The 22394-nt window shown below is 49.3% G+C and overlaps 1 protein-coding gene and 1 long non-coding RNA gene across 3 annotated transcripts in view; one reads left to right on the top strand and one right to left on the bottom strand.

Annotated features, from left to right (window-relative positions):
- LOC310648111 overlaps positions 1–3675 on the top strand; it is a 30301-nt gene extending 26626 nt beyond the window's left edge. Inside the window, exons 2-3 of the long non-coding RNA XR_014494016.1 lie at positions 1673–1755; positions 3512–3675. This is a non-coding gene — a long non-coding RNA (uncharacterized lncRNA). The remainder of the gene's footprint in view (positions 1–1672; positions 1756–3511) is intronic.
- The window catches only part of SKI (SKI proto-oncogene), a 90180-nt gene that overhangs the window by 8279 nt on the left and 59507 nt on the right, over positions 1–22394 (bottom strand). The window lies entirely within an intron of this gene.

The following is a 22394-nucleotide window of genomic DNA, read 5'->3' as shown; positions in this document are numbered from 1 at the left end:
AGAAGAGCCCAACCTCCGGAAGAATGCATTTTTAAACGGTTAATAAATCTCAACTCCGGTAAACAGTGGCAAACCAAGTCACTGCCCAAAAGAATCCACTGTCAAATCCCCTGCAACTGTATCCAGCTTGAGAAGAGAACATGATTTATTGAATGGTTTTTCAGCAGAAATTTGTACCAGCTTAAGTGTGTGTGTGGGGGGGGGTGTTTGGGGGTCCTCTCAAGTATGAGGAAATCTATTACATTGATTGGGAGGTATTTGGTACCGTTAAAAACACACAGACCCACATCAGATTTTCCCCAAACTAAACACTTTTCAACGACACAGCAAGAAAGCCAACCTGGTCATTATAGGAAAGTGAAGGATTTTCCAGAAGATGCATCTTTAAAAAAAGAAGGAGGAGGCCATTCTTAAAGGATGAGATGGGTAGGGGGAGGAAAAGGAAAGAAACCACAACCCAGCCGAAGAATTTGCAAACTCTGCCTGGCTTAATTGTAAGAGGAAAAGGCAAAAAAAAACAAAACAAAAAAAAACGGCGGCCAGTCCTGGAACTGGAACGCGGCGGCGTCTCCCCCTTTGCGATGCAAACAGCCCAGACTTTGTTATTCTGTTTGCAGCAGTTGTTAGGGCAGTGACTTCACAATGCCGCAGCTGCAGCAGATTCTGCTGGCCGCTTGCCGAGATTCTGCTTTGCCGCTTCCACGAGTCGCTCCGCTTGGTCTATAAATCACCCACCGGGAGAAGAAAGCCCGCTTTGGGCCCACCACCTCAGGGCCTTTTCCAGGGGCACCAGGACAAGCCCCCCCCCTTTGACTTGGGAGGCTCCTCGGGGAGGAATAAAATCCCACCTGCCCCAAAGGAGGAATCCCACGTACCTAAAATCCTGGATTTTCATTCTCCCCACCACTACCGCCCCTCTTCCCCTTTCAAGATAGTCGGCTGGCTTTTCTGGATTCTGAGCTGGATCTAGTCATCAACGAAGCCACTGGATTCTGATCGGGCCAAGGGCCAAGGAGGAGTGCCAGGAGATTCCCTTTCCCCACGGTGGCCTCCCAAACGTGCCCTTCTGCACCCAAGAGGGCAGCTCTAGGTTCCAAACCTGTGTGGACCGCTTTTTTTTTAAAAAAAAAGAGGGCTTTGATTAACCCAACAAACGTGGTTTGTGTTTCCCCTGGTCTTGCACACACACACACACACACACACACACCCAGAGGGCTGATGGGGATCATCACTTTGACGAGCTGCTGCTGCATAGGAAAAAGGAAACGGTGACAACATCCTAAAGATATTTGGCAAGTGCCGCAGATCCCAGCCCGGTCTGGCCGAGGGGGGGGGGGAGCAGAAGGCGGAGAAGCAGGTGGCTGAGCTGGGAACAGGGTCCCGTTCTTTCCTCCTTGGGTGGGGGGGGGGGTTGATGCTCCCCTTATTTTCCCCCACTTCTGTTCTGCAGGAAAGAGATTTTGTGCAAATGGGAGGGGAGGGGGTTTTTGGGGGGTGTGTGTGTAGATTTTAGATGGCAATCTCATAATTTAGGCAAAAGAGCTGATCGGCTCCTTCTGGGACGGATGGGTTATTTATTTATTTAATTTAACTTCTCTGCCGCCCGTCTCATCCGTAAGGCGATTCTGGGTTGGCGACAAAACGTTGTTTGTTTGTTTTTTTGTTGTTAAAGGTGAACGTAACCAGTGAAAACTAAGAAGACTTAAGAGCTAAAGCCAACTTCTTTGACCCTTGAACGTCAACCGGCCTTTGCAGGTAATAACCAGCCTGTGTGTGGCACCTCATGCTGGTCTATCGAAAGCTTCAAAGCCCTTGGCAGGCGCCCAGGTTGCCCACAGCCACCTTGGCCGCAGGTGAAGCCACCTTGGAACCCCAAAGGGTTACAGGAGAGGGTCTGGGGCTCAAAGGAAGGGACGGGGGTGCTCAGAACCCTGAAAGTGGAGTTTGTACGTGGCTTATTTCCCCTCTTCTGGATCCAAACAGATGTTCAAGGGAAGGCAGCGCCTGTTCCACTGAAGGCCACTCCCTACCCCTTGCTGACGCAGGTTCACATTGGACACGCCTGTGTGGCCGTGGCAAAGCCGAGCGTGGTTGAAGGCGAGAGAGGAGGCTTTCCCACCCCCCCTCCCCTCATCTTCAGGCCGAGTCATAATCGTTAAATCGGCAGGCAAGGTGATAGCACAGTTGGCTGGAGCTGGGAATACATCAGCAAAAATGTCAAGGCCTGGGAGACGTTTCCACACACGGGGGACTCGGCTGCCAGATGGCCTCTCACCAAGCAGCCCCCTGCGGAAAGCTCTTTTCACTACTCAAACCCTAAAGGACTATACAATTCCAGATATTCGTATCCCGGGCGTTCCCTTTCCTAACTCTACCCTCCCCTTTGCAAATCTCTCCCTGGGCTGCTCTTGGTTTGTGCAGGAAATCTCAGGCACTTTTTTCCCCTCTGCGTTCAGTTCCACGAGCCCCCGTCCCAGGGCTCCAGGTAGATGTTCCATGGTGCAGGTAAATATGGGTATTGGTAAAGAGCCGTCCGGCTGCCGAATTTCAGCCCACCTCGATGCATTTTACTTCACGTAGGGCACAAGAGGCTACAAGGGTCACATAGAACTTGCCTCTGTCCCTCTCTCATTTTCTGAAAAACAGCTTTCCCCGCGTAACAAGGTTGTGAAGGTCCAGACAGGTAAACAAACCTCCAACTGGAGAGACTCTCCAGGGCTGCCCAAAACGCACCTGACCTCTCTCTCGAGCATTTTCCTAATCCATGAAAGCATGGAGTAATTACTTTGCAAACATGCAAACAACTCACACTTTTGGCCGTTTCTGTCTGGCTGAGAATATGGATTTCCCAGGGCGAAAGTGACTTTGGCAAGCTGTCAAAGAGGATAGGAGAGAGAGAGAGAGAGAGAGACGCCGCAAAAAGAGAGAGAGAGAGGGAGAGAGAGAGAGAGAGAGAGAGAGAGAGAGAAGCTGCCCACACTTGTGCCTTTGAAAACATCTGACAAACCAAGCAGGTGTAGCGGCCACAAACACACGAGACTTTATTAGCTCAACTTTTCCGTAGCAACCGGGAGGTCTGAGTAAAGCAAAACACACAAGCGCCGTGCAAAACCCCAGCACTTTCCCACCCAAAGTTTTGAGCCGAAGTTTTTGACCAAAGCTGGGAAGTCCACAAGTTGTGTGGCTGAGCCATGTTTCCCCAGGAACAAGAGCCCACCAACATGGCTAAGCTGCTAGGAAGACGCGAGATGCATTTGGTTATAGACGGGAATCTGCTTTGGGAAAAGCAACTGCTATTTGTGGATTGTGCCAGTCCCTTATTTCTCCAAAAGAAAAAGTCAATTTCCCTCCAGTTCTAAAAAGCATTTCAGCCTTGTTCCTCCCAAATCTACAAGGGTGGTTCAAGCCCTACAGGTGCCATGTACTGCTTCCACCATTCGCTGGTTTGGGATAATGGGACGAGGAATGCCAGCCTTCCAAACCAACATTTCTTTTGTAATCATTCCTGCAGAGGAAGGCAACAAGGCAAAGATGGCCCAGCCTAGGAGCAACATGACAGAATAAAAGAGATGGAAGGGACCTTGGAGGTCTTCTAGTCCAACCCCCTGGCCAAGGTGTGTCCCGATGCTGCCTTTCCAGTCTGCAGAAAGGGCAGCTTCGACCGAGCAAATGGGAAACGAGGTATCTCATTCAGGTAGGCGTACAGGAAATAATTTTTTTAAAAGTAGGGCTTTTCCTGTAAATCCAATTCTGCGTATTGCTTAAAAAGGGTATCGAAATGAATTTTTGAAAGCACATTGCACAGATCCAAGGTGTGTTTGCAAAGGGGAAGAGCATTTTATCGCCTGTAATTCAGACTCTGGGCCACCGTAATCATGGAAATCTCCCATCAGCCTCCCCTTTCTCCAATCTGAGTTCCGCAGAATGGGGAACTCCAGGGTGGCAGAAAAAGTCAATTCTGGGAGTTGAAGTCCACAGGTCATCAAAGGGCCAAGTTTGAAGACCCCTGTCCTACACCACTGTCAGTCAACGCCAGCGCCAGCCTCGGATGGACCAAGGAACAAGCGGTGCCTTCTGAAGGCCTTAGCAGGACTTTTGAGCCCTCTGCATGACCATCTCAGGAACACACTGCCCCAAATCATCCATGTTACATGGTGGGTTGTGCTGTGTTTTTAACGTTCTTCAGAAATGACGCCGAGGTGGTATCTTTACTGACGGGTTACGATGGAAAGGACACGACGAACCGCAGAGTAGGAACAGTGGGTTGCATTGCGCAAGCTTGGGCTGCTATATTTACCGAGCTGCTTTGAAACGCTCCCTGCTCTCAGACGTCCTAATCTCATTTCCTCTGCAAAATGTTTTCTGTGAAGTCTGCACAACGAAGCAAAATTCATCTGCTTGGCTGGGGGGGGGGGGAAATTAAAAAAAAATCACAGCTGCGGCTCCAAATTCCGAACCTGGAAGAAACTCCTGTTTTGTTTTTTTGTTCTCTGCCTGACTGCAACGACGGTGGACTGTAAGCTCACAGCGGAGGAATATTTAGGCATTATATTTTAATGATTTCCCACGCTATTAACTTCGCAAATTTGTCCTTTTCAGCAATTCCTTTCCTCCCCCCCCCCCAACGATGACGCTTCCAAGAGAATACTTTCAGGTGGCCCTGCTACTAAAAGTCTCAACATGAAAACAGGCCATTTTCTTGTTTCTGCTTCTGTGAAAAGCGCTTTTGTCTATTTTAAAGAGGGCTTTTTTAAAAAAAAGAGGGGGGGAGAAAGGAAGCGGAAACCTTGCAATCACTAGGAAACCGAATCTAAGGCACGAAATGGCTTTCGTTTGCCGGAGGGAAGGGGGAAATATATTTATGGCAATCAGCTCAGCCAGCTCAGGGAAGCCACAGAGAGGGTCCAGAGGACGAGGCTTCTAACTACCCCGGGCGGCAGTTGTGGCTGCAGTGAGGTGTTGCCAACGTAAAAACCCGGACTTCTCCCTCCTCCCTCAACTTCCTCTGCTCTTGGCTGTCGTCCTCCCCCACTCCCATTGACTGACAGTGGGAGAAGCACATCGCCCTGCTCCAGGGGTTGACTGTGACCCGCTTCTTGCAGTCCAGTGTCAATGGCAACACAACCTCGGTTCCCAGCAGGGCCGCGCCCTCGAATCTCTGCAAGAGGCGATCCGTCGAACGGAGAGACGGAGGCCGCCGCGTTCCTAGATCCTCTTGCAACGAGGCGCCCTTTCTCCAACTTTCTCTTGCTGTCCTGGGGGAACCTATTAAGCCACGCTCGCTCGGGAAGTAGGGAAAACAGCTCAGTTCCTTTCCTCTCTTGTCTTTCCAACACCCTCCTCCATCAGGCTTCGCTGTCCTCCCCCCCCCCCAATACTGGTGGGCGGGCAGCCAAGGGAGCAGAGCTACTCGGAAGCAGAAGGCCCCAGCCAGGGGGGAAAAAGTCCCCCTTTCCTCTGGCAATTATCTTTGGCAACCGTTGTGTGGGAACTCTCTTGAATTGGGGATGCTGCGGATGCTGTTTGGAGCAGGGCAGCGCCTGGAGACCCTCTTGAAGGGGCGCGAAAGAGACCCTCCACGCCCCTGGATCCTTTGCACAATAGGATGCCAATGGACATATCCCCTCCTTTTCACCTCCCGAGTTTTATTTGAGGAAGGTTCCGACTGCCCAACTCATTTGGTTGTTTGTTGGGACTTTTTTTTTAAAAATCTTTGAGCACGAAACACACACACAAACACACACAAACACACACACACACGGCTTCCAATCCAGAATGGCTGAATACAATGGAACATCAACACGTTCCACTCACTCTTAACGTGGACCCATAACACTAGCCAGTCTCGCAAGATTTTGTTTTAACACCGTTAAACATGCCTTACACGCTCCAGATGGCTGAAGAGGCTGGGAGCTGTTTTAATTCGGCTGAGTTAAACAGGTGGGGAGTGAGGTGCCCACCTGGATGAGAGCAGCTGAATTCCAGCTCGGCAGCTCCTTCTTCCCTCAGCGATGGACAGCAGCCAGTGTCCAACCTGGATAGGTCAAGTAGCACCATCCGTTCACAAGAAGGACGATGGATGGTCCCCAAGTTTGTAGGGACAGAACTAAGTCCAGGATCCTAATAGCAGAATCTCTCTGCGGGTGAGGCCTCTGCATCCCGCCAGCTGGTGTAGAACACGCTGTGGGACACGCTAAAGGAGGACACGGGTGGCTGGTTGCTTCCCTGACCGACACACTCCATGTTGAATCATCTTGCAGGTCCCGTTGGTGAAAATGACACAACCCACAAAAGCCTTTCTCCAGAAGCCACAGGAATGGCATTATCTGGTGTTGTCTGACTACAGGATATGTCTCATTCACCCCTGCTGATCTGAAGAATGCCCCGGTTGAAGATACTAAAATTGAACAATTCCTGCAGAACAGAAGCTGGGATCACCCCAGCTCTCTTAAATGCTCCCCAAATTCTTGAAAGCGCCACGGAAAAAGATACCTGTTGCCGCTATCACAAGGTGCTTTTCTTCAAGGTCTCCCAAGGCCAGGGGGGGCTGGGGAGCGAGGCCGTGACAGAAATCAGCCCTAGCTCAGCATCATTTTGCACCCATAATTCCCAGCTACCGATGCGAGAGTCCCAACAACACTGAGTTTTACATTCAAGAGCTGAAAGGAGCCCTTTTAAGAGGTCCACTCCACTCTGGTGATTCTTGGCATCCTCTCCAGCTGAAAAGCCGACTCTGCAGACTCTGCCCAGAGCAGAAACCAAGGGGGCTTGGCTGCCTCCCCCCCCCCACTTCCAACTTTTCCTTCTGAAAACCATCAGCATCTCCCTGACTTGGGAATCCAGAAGGCATCAGCGGACAGAAATCAGGCTGAGACTGGCTTTGAAATCTTGCTGCCAAAACAACAAAAGAAAAATCTCAAGGAAGGAAGGACTCTTTTGAAATGAAAATTCCCAATGGGGTTTCTCTCTCTCTCTCTCTCTCTCTCTCTCTCTCTCTCTCTCTCTCTCTCTCTCTCTCTCTCTCCTCTCTCTCTCTCTCTCAGACTTCTTCAGGGGTCCTGGGAAAAAGCCCATGTGCCAAGTCTTGTCTGCACTGCCTTCAAAAATCAAGGCGCTGCTCTTTGCAACCGCAGGAACATCTGGAAAGGCAGGGGGGCAGGGCAGAGAAGAGGCAGAGCCAGCCCATCTTCCATTGCAAACATCAACACGCTTTATTTATTATTATTATTTTTACTTTACAAAAACATCATCTGAAGGCTTTAGAGACACGTTTCCTCAAGCTTGGGGACTTTTAAGACGGGTGGACTTCAACTCCCAGAATTCCCCAGCCAGCACTACAATTTTTGCATTACAGAACTAGGCCAAAGTCCCCGGATAGAAACAGATCCTGTTCCCAAGACCAGCCCCTCTTGAAGCACAAAGTCGTTGTCCTATTTTCAGCGTCCCTGGAAAGTCGCCCATTTGCCTGAGCCAAATGGCCAAACAGGGACAATCTGTTAGTTAGGGGAAGGGGGGGGCAGGCCACCCACCCACCCACCCCATCCTATCCTTCCTTTCTTCAGCCATATTATTTTTTTTTTTAAAGCACCCTAAATTCTGAGCTCCATCCTCCCATTTCCCACCAGGCAGCCTGCACATATTTTTACAAAAATAATAATAGGGGAAGCCGAAAATTTTACAGCTGGCTGTTCCAACCTCCGGAATGCATGTCTTCTCCTTTAGAGGGGCTTTAAATAATAATCTGAGTTGTTTTTAAGCTTGGGGGTGGGAGAGAAGAGAGGAGACAGGCATGTCAGGAAGACTCTGGGCCCCATCTTTCAAGCTTTGCTGTAACGTGATGGATTAAAGTTGGCGGGGGGGGGAGAACGGGCGAGCTTCCATGCAGCGTGACTAAACAGCCTCATGGAGTCTGTTCTTGCTCTATTAATAGGATCAAACCGAGTCCAGAAAGAAAAGGCCGTCTGGCTGAGAGGGACAAGGAATTTCAGAGAGGGCCCCCCCCCCAAAAAAGCTGTCACACCCAGGGGCAAGAGTTTAGATGTTCCACCCAGGGGACTACAGTACCAGGCCACGCTCAGCTGGGGGGAGGGGACACACTGGCAATGGAGAAAAAAGCCCCCTCTCCCCGAATTGGGCAAAGGCTGGGCTGAAGCCAAACGCAACAGCCTCGCTGTGGTTTGGTGTGTCTGTCCCTGGTCAGATGAGGGTTACTTCAATGCTTTGCGTGGGCTCGGAAAGAAGATTGGTTTATTAAACAAGTCTATATAGCCGCCTGACTCGCCGATGTTAGTTTTGGTTAGCCTGGAACCGGACCGGACCGTCTCCTCTCTTCCCTTTGCGGTTCGAGTCACAGGAGATCACAAACTGCATTTCGCCATCCAGGTCCCTTCTTTCTAATCTGTTTCGAATCATCGCCTTTGCTCCTCCCCATAAATGGAGATCATCTAATCTGGATTTCACGAAAGACTAGGTTCAATCTCACCTTCCACCTTACGTGACCAATTTCCCACATGTGTGTGTTGATTGATGGCGGGGGGGGGGGAAGGCGACCCATTCACTTTTTACCTTTCATCGCTTTTCATTTAATTCTGTAAATAGCTTTACTTACTCTCCTCCTCCTCCTCCTCTCATTGGGCATCCATCTTTGGCCCTCTCAAGAAATCCCTGCCTGTACGCCTCGCTGACATCTATCTATGCCAGCCAGAAAGTTTGCCCTTTGTGGCAGAAATGGTCTCTTGAAAATCCACCCTGCGGCCTTCCAGCTAAGAAAAGGACATTTTAAAAACCCCTCGCAGAGAAAAAGAGCCTCGGGGACATTCCCCCCCCACACACACACACTTCAGTAGCTCAGACACTTTCCATTTTGTTTGCTTGGCTGTGCCTCCTTGACACCAGACCTGCTAAACCGACAGTAGCTGGCCCGGCCTCCTCACCTCGGAGCAGACGGGGTCTTGCTGGGATGTCCATCAAGGGGGCAAAGGTTGCAAGGGCGACTTTGCACCCCCACCCCCACCCACAAAAAAATTATCAGGGAGCCGGACGGAGCAAGAGTTTAGAACAGCACCCAAAAGATCCAATTCGTAGCGTCAGACTCATTTCGTATGCCACGAAGCTCAGCCTTGGCACACAGGCTGGAGGACAATCCGACGGAGGCTCGCTTTCACAACAATAACCGCATCGGTTGCCCTCGAGAAGAAATGCCGGTCTCGTAAATCACATCTGTCCGACAACACCCAACGGATTTGAGGAATGTTCACAAAATCGGGGGAAGACGAAGGAGCCATTCCAGAATGGAGCAGTTGGTGGCTTGGAGGAGGAGCGTCTGAAGGAGCACGGTTTCCACCTGGTTGCAGTGGCAGGTGCGTTAAGTTTCGCACGAGAAAATGGAGACCATAACAGAAAACCCACCCACCCCAAAAAAACCATGCTTCTTGCCATGGGGAACATTCAGACCTTTGGAGGGGAAGGGGCTGCTTCCCCCTGACTCCTGTTGGCCGTGTCAAAAAGCCGTTTTATCTGCTCCTCTGGCTCATGGCTGTCATTCCCACGAAAAGCCACCCGGTTGACTTGACGGCGCCGCGTTGCCCTTTCCCCTTCAAATCCTGCGCTCTCCTCAAAATATTCAGATTGCATCAGCAAAAGCTGGCATTTCTTCTGCAGAAGTCAAAACACTTAAATGCCACTTCCCCCCCCCCGTCCACTTTTTTCTTTCAAAAGAATGAAAATCTCAGGGAAGTCATCACTAGGCCACCGGGGGGGGGTTCTCTCACTGAGGGCTTCCCGGTTTCTTCTAGGTTGCGGATGACGTTTCAAATCAGATCAGATGCAAGAAGAAGGCAGGATATCGATGTTGAATTAAGAGAAAGGCAAAATAGGTATTTTTTTTGGGGGGGGGGAAAGGGGGAAACAGCCCAAGTTCCTTGCAATGACTATTCCAGCCTTTTTTTAAAAAAAAAAAAATCTCCGAGCTGCCTGTCCCGCACAGGTCCTCCTTCTGCCATGACAGATATTTTCCCCTGCAGCCAAGAGGGAAAAGCCAAGACTGAACATTCAGTTCTCAAGAAAGACGACGGAGTGACAGAAATAGGGCAGAGAAGAAAAGCTCTGATGAGAAGCAGCCACGCTGGGAGGTGCCTCCTTGGTCCTGTTAAGGCTGGGGTCCTTGCTGTAGACCAGGGGTCTTCCCACTTGGCCCTTTGGTGACTTGTGGACTTCAACTCCCAGAATTCCTCAGCCAGCCTGCCTGAAGCCACAGATCCACCCGTGAAAGTGAAGTCAACTAAGCCAAGCAGGAGAGCCCAAAAGAGGCCACCAATTCAGATCGGGAAGGGGGGGGGGGAGAAACCACATTTTCTTCCAGGGTCCCAGCCGGTTTGAAATTCCCACGTCCAGAGTCGAAACCAAAAGAACAAAATGCTGGGCATGCAAAGAACCCTCCATTCAAAGAGTCTTTTTGACCAGTATTTTTTTTTGGGGGGGGGAGGGTGGACATCCTGGCCCATCGAGGCAAGATTTTACTCCCGTCCCCCCCCCCCCCGCGACACAATCAGTTTCCAAGCAGATGGGGCAACCTTCTCCAATCAAGGCAGGACCCATCAATCAGGGTGGGGAGGAAGGGGGCGGATTTGACAATGGGAAGCTTTGCTGCCCTTTCTGCTGTCTCTGGGCGGGGGGGGGGGGGGAGAGGAGGCCTGAGTTGCTTTGGGGGTGGCTCTCAGCTGTTGGGGGTGGCAGGTGTCCCCCCAGCCTTCGCTGTCCAGCTGATGACAATGGGAGTCATGGCTGTTTAGCCCGCAGGACAGACACAATAGCCCAGGAGCCTTGGTTAACCCTCTCCAGCTCTACCCATCATCTGCCAAGGGAGTCGGGGAGGGCCAGGTGGGTGGGGGTCGGGGAGCCTTTCACCCCAAATGTAAAGAAAGCAAATGTCACACACACACACACACACACCACCCCCAATCTGATCTCTCTCTCTCTCTCTCTGGCTGCTTTGTCTCAGTCCCTCCGCGAGACTCTCCATTGACAAGCTGGGCTGCGAGAGGCCTCTGTTTTCCAATCAGAAGGGCAAAACAACTGACCTCCCTCGACCCCAGGACCAGCTTTGGGGATGGCCCTTTTCTTCCAACTGCCCTTTGTCCAGCCATTCCCAGGGGAGGTGGGGCGCACGGCCCCCAACGCTTTCTGGTTGCGGTGACTTCACACCACCATCCCTACAATCACCTCAAACAAGATCAGAAAATGCCAGGGATAGATAGATAGATAGATAGATAGATAGATAGATAGATAGATAGATAGATAGATAGATAGAGCATTTCCACCCCCCTCCCCCAAAAAAACCCTGCAGGATCTGAAAAGAGGGTTTATTCTCTTGCAGGAATCTCTAGGAATGTCTGGGTTGTTCTGTTTCTGGGCCACGTCAAAAGCCGGCAAGGATCCTGCAGTCTAGCTTAAGGCGTGCATGCAGCCGCCTCCTGAAATCACCTGCCCTCAATCTCTGCCCATCTGCTTTTTCTCCAGGTTGTCAGAAGGCGTCGTCGGGCTGAGACGGAACATCTGAGCAGTGGTTGCATCTTTGGAGAAAAGCCCAACCCACCTCACAGGGTCGTCGTTGTGGGGAAAATGGGAGGAGGAAGGAGTACGAGGTACGTTCCCCGCCTTGAGTTACTTCTAAACTATTACAGGCAGAGTAAAAAAATCAAATAAATAAGATTACAGAGTCCCTCCTCCTTTCCATCTGACGTGGCACCTCCCACGCTTACCCAGCCGCTCTGGGGCAGGGGGCACCACCAAAACCTGCCCCCTCCAAGTTGCAATCCTTGGTTTTGAGGGTCTCCGCAGCAAAGGAGGGCATGGAGACCCCTGTCCCCACTTGGCCTGGAGAGGCCTTAAAACCAAGAAGCCTCACGGAACAAGGGCACGGAAGAAAAGCAGAACGTTCTGCCGGAAAGTGGAAAAATTGGGATAAATTTCTATTCAAGAGAGCATGACATTAGGCACATTTTTAAAAAAACAAACGGGCATCTCGAACCGCTTCCACTTCGTGCTGCAGCTCACTTTCTGCAATAAATCCCTCCCTGCCCCACCTGGGATTTCTGAGCTGGTCCCCAGGTGTAGCTGAAAAGTTTTTAACCGGATTAATTTCCCGCGCCCGGGGATGGCGTCATGGTCCCCAAATCAGTTTTAACATCCTGTCGCTGTGATGGATGCATAACCAGGTTGCCCGAGAAGGTGAATCCCACATTCCCAAGCTCGGTTGTTAATTCAATCGGCAACTTGAGTGGCATCATCAACTCGGTTCCTATTTCAAGCTTCACCCCAGGGTGGGCAACCAGAGTTGCCTCCCCCGCTGGTCAAACTGGTTTGAGCTGCTTTCTGAGAGGCCTTCTCCCAGTCCCATGTTACCGGGGAAGGGGACCCCATTTAGCCTTAAGAAAAAATGGCCTGTTTCGAAGCGTCCAAGTTCAGCGTTTGTAGGAGAGCGACCGTTTGGCAAAGTATCACAGGGCTTTGTCCAAACCAAGCCACGGCGTGTCACCGCAACCCAGAAACTGACACTCGACCTGCCAATTGAGGCTCACCGGCCACTATCTGGGTGGCCAATTGGGTTCTCCCCCCCCCCCCTTAGCTGTGGGGTGCTGGATTTCTTCTTGAGTGGCCTCCCTGGTTGCTCTCTTTCACATGGAGGCATTCTTCCCTCAACAATGGCTGCTTGGGCAGCGCTCCTTCAAAAGGTCCCCAGGAAAGTGGGGAGGGGGGCTGGAAGAGGAGAGAGATCCTCCCGGCATGGGCCGGGCTGTCTCAAGAGCATGTGAGGGAGGGAAGGGGGGGTGGGTGAGGTCATTGGCAAGGGAAGAAGGTGGGTGAAGGTAGAAAAAAAATCCCCAAGGTGATTCTTACCCTTCCTGGCTGGAGCAACTAGGAACTGCCCCCCCCCCCAGGCACGTAGGTATGGGCTGGAATAGGAACCCCAAATCGATCATCTGGGGAGGGGGCAGATAGATAGATGATAGATTGATAGATAGATAGATAGATAGATAGATAGATAGATAGATAGATAGATAGATAGAGACAGACAGACACACACACACACACACACACACACACACACACACAAATAGAAGACTATTCTTCCACATCTGAGCTCCAATTGTATGAGAAGGTTAAACCTTTGCTGACTTCCATTAGAGGGGGGAAAAAACTCTCTAGGAAAATAATAAAAATAACGAATAGAGAGCTCACTTTATTTTTTTTATTTTTAAACTCAGGATCGGACAAAAGGTAAGAGAGAAAGAACTAAGGGAACAACAGCCTCGGTGCGAAAGTGGAATTAGACCAGCCGGGGAAATAATCTTTGTTAATTCCCTGGGAAGCAGGGTAGAAAGTTGTGATTCAGAAGAGGGAAAAAAAAGAAAGAAAGCTAACACCCAAAGGCATCGCAATAAGAGCAGGGTTTGATAAAAAAAAAGTCCAGCTTATTTCAATGAGACTCTTTCCCCCCCCCTCCTCCTATGAAGAATTTTGTTTATTTCAAATGGAGGTAAATAAGCAAGCTCTTTATGTAGCCAAGGCGAATGGGCAAATATTAAAATATTAAATGGGTTTTTGTCGCTTCAGCACCAGCTAATTTTCTCCTAAGTGACTCCCTTCCAGGAGAAAACCTCAAAAGGAACAGGATGTAATTCCACAGACTTTGTACCATCCGAACAGGAGCTGGTCCCGTTTCTCTGGTGAAAGGCAGGAAGGTGTGTAGAAGCAATTAAGAAATAGGTAATTAATCCTGAATGGCAGCCCGGTCCTTAAAATTACTTTTTAAGCAACTAGTGGTAGGTGGTCAAATTATACCTTTCCATCACATTTCGCGCTGCTGTAGATCACTTTTTTTTTTTTTTTTGCATTTTCTCATCGAAGGCAAGAAAAGGACTTAGAACAATTAAACCAAAGCGCTAAAGTAATTCCACCTACTTTGGGAGAGGGGGAGAAGAAGTGAGGTCTGCAATCATTCCTTGAAACTCTTTGGAGAGAAGGAAGGAAGGAAGGAAGGAAGGAAGGAAGGAAGGAAGGAAGGAAGGAAGGAAGGAAGGAAGGAAGGGTGGGTCTATACCAGGGGTCCCCAACCCCAGCCCGATCCATGAACCAGTACCGGGCCGCCGCATGCCAGCAACAGGTCCACAGAAACAAGCAAAGCCCCATCCGCGGGATGCAGGCAGCACACAAAACCACGCCCCCTCCGGTCCGCGGAAAAATTTCTCTCCACGGAACCGGTCCCTGGTGCCCAAAAGGTTGGGGGCCTCTGGTCTATACAACACATTCCAACACAACTTTATCGGAAAGTCCCTGACCACTCAACCCGACACAACCAACACTGCCATACATCAAGAATATCTCAGAAACCGCCAACGGACTCCTACGACCCACACACAAGCCAACTAAATCCTTTCACAACGTCCTAAGCAGGCCAAAAGACCCGGCAACTGCAGGAAAGAAACAACACAGGACACATTTACATCATACAATGTAAGGACTGCAACAACCGCTGTGTAGTAGGACAAACGGGCAGAAGATTGGCAGAACCATCCACGAACACCAGCTAGCAATTGGAAGGCATGAGGAAAACTTTTTAATTTCACAACACATGGACAGACTTAAGCGTGGCTTCAATTGGGGAAATGGGACCATCCCAGACCAGACCAGGCCCAGCCCAAAAACTCCAAGGAATTTCTGGCAGCAAAATATCTTGGACGCATTACAACATCCTAAGTTCTTGAGAAGAATCTGATGAGAATGAGGGCCAACACCAGCTAAAGAACCGGCAGCTGTGATGTCCCATTGTTGTGTTTATAATAGAAATAATGTAATGGTAATACCGCCCTCTATTTTCGAGGAGACCCCGATGTTCTCCCGCATCCCAAGGTATTTCCTGGGAACGAACAAGGCCAGCTTGCACAACCTGACGTCCTACCCCACCCCAGCCAGCGTTGGAGAAACCAGGTCAGTAAGACTCATCCACCCTGGATGACGACACAATTCTCCCCCAAGTATCGGGCAAGCTTCTTTCTCGGCTCTACCCAAGGAGCCAACCCTTGGCACGCAAAGCATCAGGCTGCAACCCTTCCGTAACACGGAGGGCGATTAACGAGAAGCCTCCTCGCATTGTGTCCTCAGAGTAGCTCAGTGAGTCATGCAAAAGTAGAGCACTTTGCACCAAGCCAACTCCGCTTGCTTCACAGTTGGCAGCAACTTGAACCCGTGCCCAAGACTTGACTGAGAAGCACGCACCTGCCCCATCCCTATCACCTTTCTCTTTCAGTGAGATGGCATGTGTGTGTGTGTGTACCGGTGTTCTCTCAGTCACCCATTGACTGATTCATCCTGTCATACATTCCTTTGTTCCATGACGAAAAACCAACAGGTGAAGTCTCCTGGAGTTCCTTGCCGTTCTTGTCAACTGTGTCTGCCTCTCCTCCTTCTTCCAGATTGTCCCTCAACTTCTCCATCCGGGTCCTATCTTGGTGGCCTTCCATTGAAGAACCAACCCTGCTCAGCTCCAGAGCCCAGGGCGGCCTTTTCTGTGAGATGGATCTAGGAAGAGGTTCTTTTGTTTCCCAAATCCAAAGATCCTGGACTCTCAAAGTTATCCTGCAGATTTGCTTTCTCGAGAAATCCTGAATGGGGGAATTCTCTGGAACCTGATAGACCGATGTGAAATATTCCAGTGCTATGACTAGCCAGATTTTGGGTGTCACATATGAGTTACGCGCTCTGGTTTTTGCCTGTTATCAGTGGATCGATACAGCGGGAGCCAACTTTTCAGTCTTAAGTGGAGAGGTAATGAATTCTGGGCAGCTGGGAGGGAGAAATATAAAGTTTTCACAATTATCTCCTCCCTCCCGCCCCACGCACACTCATGCACACAAAGACAGGATGTCGTGATGGTCTTTGGAAAGTATATTTACTCAGGAATCTGAGTTAATTAAAAAGGAATGCTTGGTTTTTGTTTCACAGGAGGGAAAGGCTACAGAGGCAGCTACTCTGTTTCCACCTGGAGCTTCTGCAAAAATTTTTTTAAAAAAATCAAATGAGGAAGAAGTTGTGTCTTTCTTTTATCTCATAAATGAATTTTGGAACAGCATGTAATTGTGAAGTTTACAATTGGAAACATATCATTCTTAGAAGGAGCCGAGAGGCAGATCTAAATGTGGATATTATGGTTTGGTTAAAACATCATGTTTCAATCTTTTTTTAAAACCGTGTGTGGTTTTGTGTATGTGTCACTCTGAGTATTCTATCCCTAGAAAGGTGAAATGTACATTAAATGCCTATGAATGGGACAAACACACGGCATTTTTAGCCCTGTTTTGACCCCAAGGATTTCATTGCTACACACAGCTCACAGTTCCTCCACCGTGACCAACTGCTTGGATCAGAAAAAGAAAGATATTTTTTGCCTCCTGGGAAAATGTTAGCTTGAAGAGATCTAAACGCCGTGCGGTTCAGAAATGATGACTGGTTTAACTTCAGTCCAAGCATGTTTACCTCCCAAACAGAGCCGTTCATTTCGACTTTCCTGCTTCTCAGCGGCTTCATCGCGCAATGCAATTTGATGAATTATACATTACAGCTTCGATCGGGATGAAATGAGCTGGGAAGGAAAGCAGAATCAAACGCACACGGTGTGGGGGTGGGTGGGTGGGGGGGGAAGAAGGACTCAAGTACAGACAAGAAGGTGAAGCGCTGGGAGAATGCGCAACAACAATGGCGAAACCCAAGGCACAGACAATGTTGCTTCTGTTTTATTTCTGGGCTGAGAGCAGGCCTCAGACGACAATCCACCACCCTCGCGTGAGGGCAAATGAGGCCGCCGAGGGTTTTATCCTTATTGTGACACCGACTAGAAAGGATTATGCCTATGACTAGATTGGCTTCCCCGATAAGGCTGGATTGAGCAATTAGCAGGCGCACGGGCGCACCGCCAAGGAGATACCAAGAGGGAGGGTGCCTGCTCTCTGCGGATAAGGAAGTATCGATCAAAAAACGAAAGCCAAGCCAGCAGCCACCTTCAGGGCCCAGGAGCGCAGACTTTGAACCTGGGGCACGTGGATGGAAAATTGGACAGCCAAAGCAGGCTGAGAGTCATCAAACTGAGGCTACGAGTCTCATGCTGGCATCCAAAGCACCAAGTCCAATATGGCAGACACAGGATGGGACGTGGCATAGAAGCGACGCTTGTGCAAAGCCCTCAGGATTGTCTGGGATGTTACACATCTTTTCCACGACCTGTTTTCCTTCGTGGGGGTGGGGGCTTCATGGTATCCGAAGCCTAACATCCAGATTCAATCACAGTTTTTAAGTGTTGGCCTTTGTTATGCACAGTTAATGCTGGAGAGCTTGGCCAAGTCTTGAGGGAGAGAAGCATGGCACCCCTTCAGTTTCTCAAGCAGTAAATTGCGTTTTAGAAAACTGCGCCCACCCTGATACTAAGACATTGACGCATCAATCTCATAATTCCTGCCTAGACGCTATATGTCTCCTAGGGGAGCGAAGGAGCAGAAACCTCCCCCCCGTCCACCCCCCCCCAGGACTTAATTTCTATACTTGCGAAAGGAACAAAAGGTTTTTAAGACTTCTGTTCGATATCCGGCATCTTTTCAGAGTTTTATCCCAAGGCTTCCCAAGGTATGTGCTAAGATAACAATTAATCCCTTAGTACCTTGGTTTCCCTCGACAAAATTGTTTCAAATCTGCCTTTAAGTCCCTCTATAATTTACTAACTTTTTAAAGGCTTGAATGAACTTGTTTGCTGGTGTATATATATATTATCGCTCCTTTGGTTAAGTGCGCCGGCCCGGCATTGCTTTCTAACAACAGGAACTGAGCTACTGCAAAATGCCATCAACGTTCTCCTCCTTCCCCCCCCCCAGCCTAAGTGGTCATATTTTGGTGATTTCCAAAAATAAAGCAGGGCTGGTTCTGGTGAGCAGATGCCAAGAGAAGATCCCACCGGTGCTAAGCTAGACCAGGAAGTTGAAATTCATTGTCCTGCTAAGATCGTACCAAGAATCAGGATTGGCTCAAAGGAGCTTTTCCTACCCCAGCAGGTAGATGCCGCACGGGAGGACAAGGTGGATCTTAAAATCATTAGCCGGGATGGAAACCCAAGAAAGAAAAGAAATCTTTCCTTTTGGCCAAGGCAAAACCCCAGTTAAGCCTGAAGACAACAGGAGCTTTCAAAAGCTGTGGGTCCTCCAAGACTGGAGTGTTTTGTTGTTGTTTTTTTTAAAGAAGAGATTTAATTTAATTTAATTTAATTTAATTTATTGAGATTTATATACTGCCCTTCTCCCAAAGGGACTCAGGGCGGTTTACAGGTTTACAGATGGACAATCATTTGTGTGAAATGATACGGGGCCTCCAACTCAGGCGGAGGTTTGGACTAGAAGACCTCCGAGGTCCCTTCCAGCTCTTGTTATTCTGTTTCCTGATGGCAAGCAAGTAAGAACTCACCGGGTGGAGGATTCCAGGATTTTTATTTTTATTTTTTCCTTCACCAAATGCATTTTCCAGAGGGAGTGGGGGGGGGGGAAGGAGGAATTCTCTGGAATATCTATTAGACCCAACAGAAGCCTGATTACTAGGAGACATCAGAGGGCTCTGCTGTCCCCATAAATGCAAGGAAGAATTCGCCCCCGGTTCCAGACCCATTTAAGGCGAAGCACTTCAGAGGCAACAGAATATCACACACACACACACACACACACACACACACTTTTCTTTTCCTTTCTTCTTTTTTTTTTGTTTTAATGGTATCAAGAAATCCAGGCTGCTTCCAGTGACAAGTTACAGAAAAGGGAGGGAAAAAAAAACCCTGAACAGCAAGTTGCTCAATTTGAACCAGGCCACTGGTCAAGTTCAGAGGATCAAAGCCAAAGAAACAAGCTAGGGTGGGTGGGGGGGGGGGGGAAACCAAAACAAAACCCATTTTATATAAAGTTCTCTTTTCCTCTCTTCCTCCCTCCCTCCCTCCCTCCTTCTCTCTCTCTCTCTCTCTCCCCACTGATCAACCCACTTTCCCAGACTACGTGCCGTCTGCCGCGCGAGGGCTTAAAGACCTTGAAAACAGCGAATATTCCAGACACAAGAGACAAAATAAACGACAACCTTGCCGCCCAAACATTTGACACAATTAGACTAAATTGTTGATCATTCCAAAGGGGCTTGGCAACCGGACAGGGAGCCAAGGAAGAAACAGACTTTGAAAAAAAAGAGAGACCGAAGCCAGATGAAGCTATGTGGTCTCCAGGGAGGAGCTTTCCCGTACCTCGCTGGTTTTTAAAAAAATAAAAATCGCAGGGACCCTGAACCACGGTGCACGGTTTGGGCGGGGGGTGGTGGGTGTCTAACGTTGAGGGTGCTCACCACAAAACCCATCCAGGAGCTGAGCCAAGCCCGAGTTTGTTTGCTTTTAGCCGCTTCCTTCAGCCTGGAAACACAACAGCCGTTTTCAAAACTGATGTTTCAGTTAGGAATTTGGAAAATAGACACGGGAGTAGACAAAACAATTTCGAGTCATCCGCCTCTGTCTGGGCTGGGGGCATTTAACAGGAAATCCACCTCAAACATCTCACTGGGACAAGTTGGCTAATTTGAGACACGGAGAAGGTTTGGGAAAGGTCCCGTCATTTCGGGTGCCAGCTCTGGAAAAGCAGTATTCCGCGAGGGTCATCCCACCTCTTTCGCTTCCAAAAGCGCACAGGGCTTTAAATTAAGCAACATCCAGCCATGTTCTCCTCTCTCGGCCCTGTTCCTAACCGGTGTGCAAAATGGCGATGGGAAGAACGCAAGCCTTACAGTTGCTTTTCACTATAGACAACATTCCCTTGATCGAGGTGGGTTGAAAGAGAGCGGCTGGCCCCAAGACAGTCAAGGAAGGTCCGCGGCTTAAGGTGGACCTCAAAGTCAGCCTCTGCATGTCTTTACAGATGGGTCTAGGGCAGGGGTGTCCACCTTTGGCCAACATTTAAGACTTGTGGACTTTTAACTTCCAGAATTCCCCAGCCAGCCAGGACTTAACAAGACTTAACGTTGGCCAAGGTTGGACACCCCTGATCTATGGCGTCCTTTCACATTCCTCTTTTTAAAGACCTTACTTTCTCTGAACAAATAACAACTAATAGGGCACCAACTCCCACATCCATTCCTTCTATCAGCTTATTTACTTTATAGGGCAGAGAGTAAACTGTCCCTCCGGCCTCTCTCCTCTTCCGGTTCTTTGAGGCAGGCCAAAGCTTCTTTGATCTCCAAGCCAAAAACCAAACCCCGGCTGCTCTTCGGCAGCGTTGGCATAATTAGGCATACACACGTTCTTTAGTTCCAAATCTGACATATTTAATACCTTCCCAGTTGCCCAACCGTGACCTTTGTAGCCACTGTCAACTTACTAACTCTCTGCTCTGTTTCCCTTTGTTTTATCTCGCTTTACTGATTCATATCTCAAAAGAGAATTTGTTTGCTTGGCCCTCCCCCCCCCTTTTTTTTTAAAGAACAGCCTACTCCCTAAGGCAATATATAGCTCCTTCTTCCATCCAGAGAGGCATCTTGCACTAGAAACCAAGAATATATATCCCTGCTTCCTGTGGAGAAAGAGCCACTGCTGCCACGCAAAGCCAGCAGAGGCGTCTTAAAGACGTTTAAAGCAGAAGGCAAGGTTACGGTCATCCTCCTGGCTTCCATGTACTGACACAGCCACGGGCTTGAAAAACGGGGAACAAGGCCACGCCGGGAACAGATCGGTGGGGCAATGATCTCTCCCATTTACGGCTTGAAGCGGCTGATCTGGTTTAGGGAGGGGTGTGTGTGTCTGAATGGAGCCCACCCCCCCACCCCAAAGCTGCTAGCCTGGGATATGGGGACATCAGCTGGAGAGTTTCCAGAAATCCAGAGGCTTTAGATTAGTCAGCCCATGTTAGGGTTCAAATAGCTCCCTGATCAGGCAACTTCCTTAGAGGCTCAAAAAGAAAAGAAAAAAGAAAGGTAATATTCAGGTCAACCGTATCACAGGAATCAGGCCTCAAACGTTGGAAGCCTGGAATTAGGAAAAGAAAGAAAGAGTTTCCTGCTATAGGAAACTCGGCCAATGCTGCATCAAAAAAATATACCTATATATCTGGGCTGGATTTGAGCTGAATTTTAAATGCCTTTCCACTGCCCGCACCGTGGCATAGAGGGGAAGGAAGGGAGAGCAAGGGAAAGAATTCTTGTTCTGTAATATTTCTGGAAAGACAATAAAAGGAAAATTTAACTGGCCTGGTTCCCCTATGGGCATAGTACGGATAAGAAAAGACAGGCCAGCTAAAAGGCTGGTTTCCACTCTCTAACTTTGTTAGGAGACTGTTTCTGGTTATATATTTGCAAGTCCAAGTATTTTCAAGAATTGTCCATAATTTGAAATGATGACAAAGGCGTTCTCCTCCCCCCCACTCCCCCCCTTTAATGCTTACAATGCATTGCGGCAAGAAACAGGAGTGCCATTTTGGAGCTAACTTCCTTACTTTGACTGTGGTTCAGAGGCTCAGTGAGGTCTGGCCACTTAGGCATCTCCTGGTGGTGAGAATTCCCTCCAAAAGTCAGCAATGGCCCCCGAGGACTAGAAATCCCAGAATCTTCACCCAAATTGGAGAAGGCTAGTCTACGCAAGCCGGAATTGGGAAGTTCTCCGTTCCATCCCATTCGTAGGGCAGTGTTTAAAGAAGGCCTTCCGAAGATTTCTTGGGAAGCGGTTTAGATCTTTAGGCCAATGTTTTTCAACTTTGGGAGACCTGGAGATGGGTGGACTTCGGCACCCAGGAGTCCACGGTCAGCTCTAGGAAAGCACCTTCATCATCATAATGCTTTCCAGTAAACAGGCAAGCAAGGAAACAGACCCGCGAAATCAGAGTCCAGTTCGAATGGAAGGAAACTTTTCCTTTTCCCCAGAAGTCACAACGCTTTCAATAAAACACAAACAACTGCATTCGTACCCTCCAGACAAGAAGGGTGCAAACAAGGATGGCCCACAATCAGGTGGCAGAACGGCAGCAACGAAGCCATCAGAAACCAACATTTCCTTGGTTCTTAATTCTCGGCCACTCTTTGACCCTTCCAATTCCCCACCTCCCGGCAACTAAGAACGCTGATGTGGGTGCCTTTCGCCAGTTAACATTTAACAGCCATTTCTAGTGAATTCCGAGAAATAAAAGATAAACTTTTGTCCTATTTCGCTGCCAACTGAGGCCACCGAAGGACCAGGGAGAACGTTTGGGGTGGAAATGTTGTGGAACAGCGACTACTTCACAAAACTCTTGTCTGTCTCTCTCTCTCTCCTTGCCCAGTCCTCCCCACTCCGGGCTCCACCCCTCCCT

This window comes from Vipera ursinii (genome assembly GCF_947247035.1).
Source record: "Vipera ursinii genome assembly, chromosome: 17".
NCBI classification, from domain to species: Eukaryota; Metazoa; Chordata; class Lepidosauria; order Squamata; family Viperidae; genus Vipera; species Vipera ursinii.
Note: the sequence above shows the minus strand (reverse complement) of the source record. Positions and strands in the feature narration are given on the sequence as shown.